Below are 11158 nucleotides of genomic sequence, written 5' to 3'. Positions count from 1 at the left end.
GCCTAAGCAAACTGAAACATCCTTATGTAAGTAAAGATAGATTTTAGTTATGTCCCTGTGAACATATGAAAGTGATGTTTTTCTTTCAAATTTTTTTTTTATAAATGCTGATAGCTTTTTTCATTGGCTGTTACTGGACACTACTAAATCATTACAATCTCTCTCTCTCTCTCTTTCTCTCTAACTGCAAAGAATTTTTATGTGATCTTGGACAGTAATTTAGCTAAATTGTCTTTATAAATGCCAAGAGGGGGTGCAGTTTCTTAGGACTGCATGTGTTATGTTGCTCTAAAAATGCAGAGGGTTAAGCTTTGAAAGACCTATGGTATTATTAGTATGTCTTGTGATAACTACCGAACTGAGATGCCACCACTAAACTGAAAATATCTTAGGTGTGACAACTGGTACTGGCTGGTCTTAGTAGTCTGTTGGTGAGACCAGTGGAAAACTTGTTATATTTGCTTAAGCTTTTGTCAAAAATCTGAACTTAAGCTACAGTTTTTAAGAAAGTTGGAAGTGTTGTAGTTGGTTATGATGTCATTGAAATTTATAGGCAGAATGTGGCTGAAATAAACACAGGTTTATATAATATAATCTGTTTTACAGTATATATATTAACAATGCAGGCTACAATTAAGTAGTGTAGGAAAGAAAGATGATGAAAAACTTAAAAAAGTAGATAAGGTAGAAAGAAAATAGCATAGGTCATTCTTGCAGAAAAGAATCTTAAATTATATAATTGTTGTGGATTCAATGAATCTGCCAGCCTCTTTCTTGTTAAATAAAGGGCTTAATTGTTCAGTTCTTGAATGCTGTTTTTCTGTCATATTTATAAAGGAAACTAACTTTTTTTTGGTGTCAATTTTTAAACGATAAATACAATCCTTCTTAGGAATTGAGTGAGATGACTTTTTGTGCCCCATTACTGTTGCTAAGTGCTGTTATTCTCATAACAAAATCTAAGGCAATTGGCAGAATGCCTTCATCTTTATTGATAAATACAATGCATAAATACAGTAACTCATAATCAGAATAGTACTGTCTGTGACAAGTGGCAATGCCAAAGAAATTTCAGCATTCAGAGGAATCTTTTTATTTTACTATGTATGTGGTTCTCAGATCCTGTCTTGGCAAAGGTTTGATCAGTCTGGCTGTCTTTACTAATATAGCATGACAATTTAGTTGCGTATTGAAATATTTGTAGCATCCAGATGCAGACAGAAAAACATGAGAAACCAAAGTCACATTCTAGCCCCACAGTCTTCATAGCTTATTTGCTGGCTTATTTCAATTACTGAAAGCATGTGAGTAACGACTGACATGTCTCCCTTCATCTCCATTTTTGCTAATATTCACTGGTTCTAGCAAGTCTATCATCTTCCTTTAGTACATCTTTTTCCCTTCCTATGAATTCTTTAGAGTTTTAGAAGCCAATAACACACAAAGGGTTGCTCTTCTGTGTTGGTACTATGAACTTCTGTGCAGACCACAAGTGTCAGTAATTGGCCATTAATTTTCTTTGTTTAGTAACGAGACTTCACATCATAACCTGTTTCTGGTATTTATCCATCTTTTTGAAGTGTGTACTCTTGGTTCTCCTTATTAGGTTTCTCTGCCCCTTTTCGTACACCCAGCCATACTCAGAGAACAAATGTGTTCTATTTCCAGTTTCTCAGAGTATTATTTGTACATAATATATCACCATTCAATTTCTGAGGAAAAAAGAGCTTGATTTTTATTTTAGGAAATGAAAAACCCAGATTTCATTTGCAGTGTAATAAAATAGGAAAATCCCATTGATAATTCAGTGTTTTACATGCTAATGAAAGCTAAGTGTATTCTCGTAAAGGAAGAGGTGTTGTTCTTGGCTGTCTTACAAAGAATGCATACTATATTTCCTTGAGGAAACAAGAAGTAAGGTGGACCTACCTTTTATTTGTTTGAAGTCAAACTTGTGATCGAATTTTCAATAAATTTCACAGTGTAATTACAAATCTATCAGAGTAACACTCAATGGATATTGAGAAGATTACATGTTTACGCACAGACTTTTTTTAATCAAAATAATGAAACCATTCTGAATTATCATTTTACAAAGATGATTTTGTTCACCAAGATTTTGAGTAAGAAACTTAGAACCTGTTTGCTCAACAAGTCATATCTGTGAGTGGCCAAATATAAAGTGGGGGCACAGATTCAGAGAGAAAATGATAATACTGCTAATTTATTCTGAACAATTACTGCATGAAACCAAAGTTAAAATGAAAAATTTATGTTGCTTTCTTTTGTTCTCTGAGAAAGTTGACACAGGGCTTCAACAGGTTCATGTCTTAGAACATTAATCAGATTATATTACATTTCATGTGAGTGAGGATAACTTGACATCAGTAATGATGAGCGGTTAGTGCCTCCCATGACAAGGACTGAATCTGCTTTAAGTCAGGCAGATAAGGGAGGTTTAATTTCTGTGTATTTTATTGGGAGCACACAACAGAATTAGTAATGCAAGTATGAGTTCAGCACCATGGAAGACAGCAAATGGTCGTTTAAAAGCTGCCAGTGTTATTATTCTTGGTTTACTGGGAGTTGAGGATCCAAATCTATTATTTGCCACTTCTCAACCTTATTGTATAAACCTGTAGTGTTATGCTGCTGGACATGGGATTTTAGAGATTTTGGAAATATTTATTAAAATGTATAAAAAATTATTTTTTTTTGGATGACTTTGTAGCCATTTCCCTTGTAATTGGTTACTGCGTTTCTCACTGCAAGGTGTATTCCTTTGCAAAAGTTGCTAAATTGTACACAGAAGAAGACTTACTGCTTTCCATTTGAAATATATCATAGTTAACGCGTAGACTTGGCAAATTTTCACTCTCTCTCCTCATGGAGAAATGAAGGAATGATCCCTTACACCCGTTGCCTTTCCCAAAGGGATTACTTCCACTCCCAAGTGATTGGAGACATGAAATTCAACATTAGCCTACGCACAGAAGAAAGGGATGACATTGCCAGAAGTGTAAAGGACCTGAGTCCTCCAGTGCACCTAGGTGCCAGAACATCTGGAAATAAAGTTTCAAATTGATTATATGTATGTGTTAATTTCTTGTTCTTAGCATACAGGATGCAGCAATAATTTTATTTGATTATAGTTTAATAATTTATGGGAGATGTTAGGTGCAAAAGTCCTGCTGTAAATCAGTGGAGTTACTCTCTTAAAGAACCATCTCTTCAACTACTTTTATTTCTTCTTATTTGAAGAAATGGTAAAAATCACATGCACGCAGAAATGTGTGTATACATACATATATGAACAACAAACTATTTTAGTCAGTATAGGTAAATGAGTTCTGTTGATAAGGACTTACAAGACTATAGGAAAATTAGAAAGGTTCATCACAATGTTCTGAAAAATCTGTTAATTTATTTAACAAGATTTGAAAGAAAGCACTTTGGCCAGGTTCCTGAACTGACATTCTTTTGTCCTTTTTTATTATAGATCTTTAGAAAATTTAGTTTATTTACTCACACCCCTGTTTGATACTAGCTTATTGTTAGAGTTTTTGATGGTGTATCTCCTGGTATCACAAGATCTTGGGTCTAGACAGGTGAATCCAGGCTGTCTGTCTTCTGAAGAGGCAATTTCAAGCAAGGAAGATGGACACTTTCCAAAACAATGCTTGTTGCTGCAGAGAAGGAAGAAATCATCATTTTGGAGTTCATCATTAAATAAACTTTCAGTTCTCAAAAACTACCATTCATTTATAGGATTTAGCTAGACTGTTGTCCAAAAAAAAAAAAAGGGTCACTGTGCCTTCACCCAGCAACACACTGATAACTTTAAACACAAGTGACTGGATTCTAATCATGACTTTAAGGGTTTTGTTTGACTGGAGATGTACTGACTTCTTTTTGGCACCAATCTCATTTTTTCTCTGCAAGAAGTTAGGCAAGAAATTAGAAGCCTTAGTTCACTTCATTGTTCAGAAAACAATACCACATACAGGGCTCTGCTGATTGAGCTTTGCAAGCCTCAGTAAGACCTTTTTAATATTGAGGAAAACAGTACTGTACATGACTTCTATTAATTAATGCTTGATTTGAATATCCTTACAGTTCTATCAACTTGGCCTGACCCCAACCACCATCCCATCAAGAAGAATATAGTCATTTAGGTTCTTATTTTCAAATTCAGTTCAGCTGTTACTCCTTGCCCATGAGGCTTGCTGTAGACTGTGGATGACAATCATTTCTTGTAAGTGTGTCGGTAGTCTGTTTGGTAACTGGGCCAGAAGTCATTTTGAAGCAGTCGGTGGCTCTTTAAAGTTGAAATAATAACAGAAAAAATGGACTGTTCTCTAAGAGAGAGTACCATCCTGCTTCAGCCATCTTCCAGATTTTTTTGGGGGGGAATATGGTAGTGAGTTAGCCCAGCTCGCATACAGTAGATCTTCAGGGAGATAGGGAAAGGTCTTCAGATAGGGAGCCATCTTCTGTAACAGGAAGGGTGAATATGGTCTTCCATCTTTTCCAAAGCTCACCATCATGTTGAAAAGGCAGGTTTCTTTCATCCCCTGAGCTCCACCCAGCTTCTACCCTGATCATCGTTCCCGTAATATCTCCTCTGGTGATTGTAGGAGGCATGAAGTAGCTACTATACTTGTGAAGATCTGCATGGCTTCCTTTTCTGATATTCCCCCTTTACCTTCCTTTAGAACAGCTTTAGTTAATTACCCAAATTGCCCATGTGAATCACATTGGAGAATATAAGATTCTTTCCATATGGCAGAATGTCTGGGTTTGTTTTCCAGTAGGATTAGACATTTTTTTCTCTGAAAAAAATATTTAAGAAAATCCTGGCCCACTTCAGGAGTCTTATTTTCAAGAATCCAACTTAATACAGGGAAGAAACTGGGTTTACATTATTGTTTTTCATCACTTTCTTAAGGTAGAGTGTTGGGGTTCCCCAGCTGCTGTGAGTGTATACTGCTTTATATCACTTTGCTGCCTCCTCAGCAGCCTAGTATTGCCTCCTGTGCAGATGCATAAAAGGAAGCTATTGGTAGAGGTGATTACACACACCAGACAGGGTGTGGGACCCTTGTTATAAGGGCAAAGTCAAACTGAAGGACTCATTTTTCCTCATAATATATGTTGCTGAAAAAGAAAGAAAAGATATCTAGATCTCTGTTTCGGAACAGGTATAGAAAAAAAAATACAAGAAAAGTAAAGAACATTTCATATTGGCAGGACATTAGAATGCTCAGTGTGTGACTGAATGCGTCTTTGCTAGTTGTACCGTTTTTTGTTCTTAAGCTGAGAATAGAACACAGCAGTATCCTCAAGCTTTATTACAAGAAACTAATTTAATGACACTGTATTTTTATTTATTTATGTATTGATTGATTGATTGAAGTGCACCTTGAGAGAATCTACTCTTGGCAGTCTTAAAGATGAGCAAGAAATGGAGTGAGGATGTTGTTTGAACTCAGACACCAAAATGTCAATTAAAAGACAGTAGTCTTTATGTGTAAACGATCCCAGAGAAAACTTGGAAATGCTGTTGCAGATTTCCTGATGATACTCTTTTCTGTTTAGATAGGAAAGATGGTTTCATTAGACTGTTGGAGAATAATTTTATAGAAAGTTTCCCATGAGAAGTTCACATTTACCTTGTTAAAATTAAACACGTTAGTAAAAGGTCTTGGCTGAATCAAGGCTATGGGAACCCGGTTCAGTGACTCTGCTCTCACACCTGAATACTTATAAAGTAAAATGTGTAAGACCTCCAAAGCTTTATTCCTAATTTCTCTGTTCAGAGAACTGGTTTGATAATAGCTAAATTTCGTTTTCTCTCTGAAGAATTATTTTAGAAGTGTTATCATCCTAACTGGAAAAAACACATTTATTAATGCATTTATTTTTGTGTTTCAATTTGATTTATGGAGATCCAAAAGTGCTTGCCAAGAGTGTTTTTTTTGAACAGACAAATGGGACAATATATGATCTAAAGAAGCTGTGCTCTCTGAATGTGTTTGCAAAATGAGTCAGAATAGCACATTTGGAAGACAAGTCAGATAGGGATCACTAAGTTATTTGCCAGACAGGGGACTTTTGCAGACTACCATTACAAACTGCAAAGAATGAGAGGTAGAGGGTATTGGAACTGAATTATAGACTTCAATAACTTGTGCAGAATCATGGCTGTAGTCTGTTTCAGTCAACATCTCTATAATGATGGACTCTCTGGATATTTACCTGCTTCATCAGCCTGTTTTCAGATGAATAACACACATCTTGCTAAGTTGAAAGTTGAAACAGAGGGATTCTAACTGGATGTAAGCAAAAACCTTTTCACCTTGAGGACAACTGGGCATTGGATCAGGCATTGCCTGTAGAGATTGTGCAGTCCCAGACTGCACAACAACAACAACAACAAAAAACAGGTAAAAGAAGGAACTCGAAGAACTTGACAAGTAAAATATGATCGTATGACTCTTAATGTAGTGTAGTATGTAGTCAAAGTATGTACATACAAGTATGTAGTTGAAGAAATGCTTTTTCTTGAAATGTTGTATTCTGCAATGCCATAGGGTCTGTTGAAATGTAGCCTATAAAATAATTGCTGAATGTATCCCAGCATGAGGATTTTTCCAGGGTAATCAAATTAGGTTCTGGTACTTACTCATTTTAACATTGTTGTTTCATTCATGCTCTTAACTGTCTCTTAAGTCAGTTCTCATGCAATCTTCATTGAATTTGAATTGATTCAATAAAAATGCAATTAAAATTGTTGTTTAATGCACAAATGTTTAATATTTTGACTAATAAGTTTATTTATAAAGCTTTGCAGATGGGACCTAATGATATACAGGAGAGGTGGTGAACATTTAAAATGAAGGGACTACTGGAGCTAAAATAATTATCTTTGGGTGGTGGGATCTTAAGATATTCATAGAGGACTCCTCTAGGTAAGTTAAGTTTCTCAGTAGTCACTTGCTTCCATTTGAACACAGACAGAATCTCTGGTTTTTTTTTTTTTTTTTTTTTGTGGGAAACTTGTGAGGGAAAAGTAAAGGAAAAAAATAAAAATGGTTTAAAAAAGCATATTTGGGTAACTTTGAGATTTATGAAAAGTTAGCTTTTTTTGGTTGGTTATGGGGGTGGACTGTAATTGCAGACATTTCAACAGTAAGTTGCCATTTAGCTTCTGGATACAAGACCAGCTCTTCAGTCCCACTTCTTCACATCAAATTGGGTGTTAGAAGGGGGCAGTCAATGTCATAAACCACTCTGGGCTCATATGTAGAAGAAACAACAATGGAAAATATTTTTCCTTTTACCCCCTACTCCTCTTCTCTTCATGCTGACTGCTGAGAGGTTTTTAAAAGCCTATCACCATCATAAGCACATGGCTGGTTTTTACTCTATCAGGCACAGAGGAGGCAGGGCAGCCTTTTGAAATTTCTCAGCAGTCAGCAAGAATAAAGTGGGCATCCTAGTGGTAGGAGTAATTTTCAGCTTCCTGACAACAATTGGCAGAATGCTGGGAAAAGCTATTAAAAATGAAGTTCGATCACCAAAGTCTGTTTTGGCCTATATTTAATGAGATGTGTCAGCTAGAATTTACAATAAGTGGCTAATTGTTAATAATAGGCCTGTCTACGACACTCTGTGACTTCAGCAGATCTACACAATACAACCCCATGTGCTTCCTGGGTTTTTCTGTTTTGGGGACAACAGGTCAACTTATTGCCGTAGTGAAGGAACAGGATGTGACAGGAACAAAGGTATTGTTAACTTTATAAAAGTGTATTTATTATGTATTATTGAGCATATTATGGGGTAAATTACAACAAATAAGTTAAAAATTAAAAATGAAGATGTGACCTCAATATAGTTGTGGCATTTCTTCCTTCATAATTGCATTTGGGAACAGAGCAACAGATCTATGGGGAAGGATTTTTGTGCTGAAGGCACTGTCCAGCAGTTGCAAAGGTTATTTTGTTACTCTGGGCAAGTTACTACGTCTCTCTTTGCTTCAGTTTAGTCTGTGAAAAGGAATCATGCTTCTAGTAAAAATGGAAAATCTATGCACTTTGAAGTGACAGAGGGATAGTCATATAAAGTGGATTTATGACATAATGACTTAATATGACTAAATCTAAACCTAATATTCTTAAACTTTTGAATACTAAGCTTTTGAAGTCAGCTATGTCTATTAAATTAAACCACAATCAAATTCCAGGAAAATTTTTAAGAACAATTTATGCCAACAGGTTTGTAGCTTGCTTGAAATTTTAGTTTCATGCTGGAGGGTGCATTAGACCAGTGCTCAGTGCTCTGTCATCCCACTGTAATGTATGGGTGTAGGGGTAACCAGGACTATGGTACTAGGGCCGTCTCCTGACTGTGTCGTGTTCTCAAGGAAGTTGCTGCCCGAGGTATTTAGTGCTGCAAATTTGCTTCCAGAAATTAACTAGTGCTATGCTTTCATTTCCTTCTGTCCTTGCATAGTTTGGTAAAGTTTCTATGGAGGGGTAATGTCTTTTATTAAATTCATTGATATAGTTAAAGGAAGGAGAAGAACTTTAAGACAAAATCATTTTTCAGCTTAGAACAGGTCTTGCCTAAATCCCATCACCATCATAGATAAAATACCTGTTGCTTCTGGGTTTGCTACTTAGCAATCATTTTTCTCTAGCAAAAGCAGAACCTACTTCTAAAGATGGTCTACTTCCCAATTTTCTTTATCAGACTTTTGTGTTTTCTGATAAAGAACAAAACCTGGGAAATTGCTTTCCTCATATATTTCCACAGTGTGTTCTGAGGGTCTACTGTAGCTTCTGTACTTTATACATTTCCAGGAATCTTAGAAAACATTGTCTTAATGATCAAACACAAGTATCAAGAAATGACAGGAATGATGTGCTTTGTTTCTCACCTTTAAAAAAATAAAACTATTTGTTGAAATAGAGGGAAAATTGATAGAAATTGTGGACACTTTTAACAGTACCTGGTGGAAACAAGTTAACTGGTAGATGCTCTAGCACTGCATATGTTGAATAGGCAATGCTGGGAAATCATTAACACTGCATGTGCTTATGGTGGATGTGCATGCTAAATGAATAGTTTGAATTGGAAAGTGAGCTTGAGAGGTAGATGGCACATCATTATTGAGCTGTACATGGGAATGGGTCTTGCTAATTGAGCTTGAGGTCCAATATTTCAGTCAGTTTTTTTGTATGGAAGTGATTTTTCTTGATAGATTGGGTAATTTGTAAGCAATAAGCTTTTATCTTTTATTTCCACCTTGTCCAGCTGCTAATTGCTTCTTTAAAATGCTGTAAACCCATGAAATGCAGGAGAAAGTTATGCTCCCCCAGAAGGAAAAAAAAAAAACAAAAGAAAACAAAAGAAAAAAAGAGAAACAAAATGAAGCAAAGCTGCCCAGCCTTGGAGCCAATCTTACTGTCTCACTTGTAAGCCACTCTCACTGACCTGAGTCTAAAAAATGTCTCTCTTTCCATTGATATCTCAGAGCATAAGGAGATAGGGCACAGATGTCTTACTGAGGTTTACAGAATAAAGTAAGAGACATAGTAGCAGTGTTCCTTCCTTATCTGTTCCTCTCCCTGCTCATGATATATTTTGAGGACTATTTTTATGCATTTACTTCCTTCATTTTCATTCTTTACTTTCTTATTCCAGGTACCACTTTTTCTTTCTTCTGTTGCACTTTCCCCTCCTTTTCTCTAAGGAAAATAAAACTGGAAGATTTTAAAAACATTTGAACAAAATAAGCAACCATCCTGTAATGCATACAGAGTTATGATGATAAAATTAAATTTCATCTTGGGCTTCTGTATGGAGCATTTAATTTCTTATTACGGAAACAAATATTTAGTTAATTACTCATACACCACCTGGCTTTACTTTACAAAGTACATTTAAAGCCTTTTGAAATACTTTCAGGCTGGAATTCTGTTAGTTTATTAATGCGATTAGAAAAAATATCCAGGAATACCTTACCATCTTTCTGAAAGCATCATTCAGCTTCTCAATTAGTAAATTTCTGTAAAGCAGTCTGGATCTCATCCAAGATCATCTTACATCTCACTTCCTATGGCATATTGTATCTAATTTGCTCTCACTTCTGTTGTATTCCTTCAAGAAATGGCTGGATCCTCTGCAAAGTAGGTAGATGCTTTCCCTTTTTGAGACAACAGGTTTGAGAGATGACGGTTTTTGGCAGGTTATGGAATCACACTGGGGAGCTGTATGCCTGCAACTAAAGCAGAGGGGTGTCAGTGAGGAGCAGCCAGTGATCTCAGAGGAGCCTGAGAGAACCTCCTGTGAATCAAAAGGGACAGGACAACATTTTTCTGCACTTAGTTACTGAGTTAACTGCAACCATGGCTTCAGGAAATAATCCAATGGGAAAGAAAGTTTTATTCTACCTTCTCTAGTTGTTTTCAGATTTCATTATTATTTTTTTAATATAAAATCAATTAAATTGTAGTTCACTTTCCAATCCTCCCTACCCCCCCCTTTTTTTTTTTTCAGTTTTAAGGTTTCAAACTATTGTAGGATTCCTTGTGTGCTTGCTGTTGAAGCTCTTAACTCCAAGAGCAGCCATCTGAAACAACTCTAGCAAAGAAAATGGCAGACCTAAAGAGACTTAAAGAGTTATGTTTTTGCAACCTAGAAACTTTTAATGCAGATAGCGCAAATAGGCAGATGTTCAGCAAGGATCTCAGTAGTTTTATACACTAATAACTGGGTTTAGATTTCTGGTGATATTTTGATATAGTAGACTGGGTTATTCACCAGTTTTGCAATCAATGCAGTATCACATCACCTTGTGGTGAACTAAGCAAATGAGTTTAAAATTAATTTAAATGATGTTGCTAGAACAAAGATTATCTTGTCAGTGTTTTAGTAAATGGTAATTTTTGTGATAAAAATCTTTTAAAATTTGCTTCCTGGCAACTAATCTGGTAGTACATCTCTGTACAAGTGGATGAGCTCAGATTTTTTTAAAACTTGTTGGAAAAATATTGTAATGATGCATACAGACAGTATATCCTTTTTTGTTGTTATTGTGGTTTATGGATGAGTCATGAATCATTCATACTGGATGTTGACTGTCTTCTGA

General features: G+C 35.8%; 1 long non-coding RNA gene across 1 annotated transcript; it reads right to left on the bottom strand.

Moving 5' to 3' along the window:
* Positions 1-2317: 2317 nt before the first annotated feature.
* On the bottom strand, positions 2318-10026 carry LOC308200807. Its single transcript, XR_013955831.1, has 2 exons — positions 4115-10026; positions 2318-3686 (listed from the first exon to the last, which is right to left on the bottom strand). It is a non-coding gene; the product is annotated as an uncharacterized lncRNA (long non-coding RNA).
* Positions 10027-11158: the final 1132 nt, after the last annotated feature.

This window comes from Anser brachyrhynchus (assembly GCF_964034855.1).
Source record: "Anser brachyrhynchus genome assembly, chromosome: 11".
Lineage (NCBI taxonomy): Eukaryota > Metazoa > Chordata > Aves > Anseriformes > Anatidae > Anser > Anser brachyrhynchus.
The sequence above is the reverse complement of the archived record's forward strand: the minus strand, read 5'-3'. Positions and strand labels throughout refer to the sequence as shown.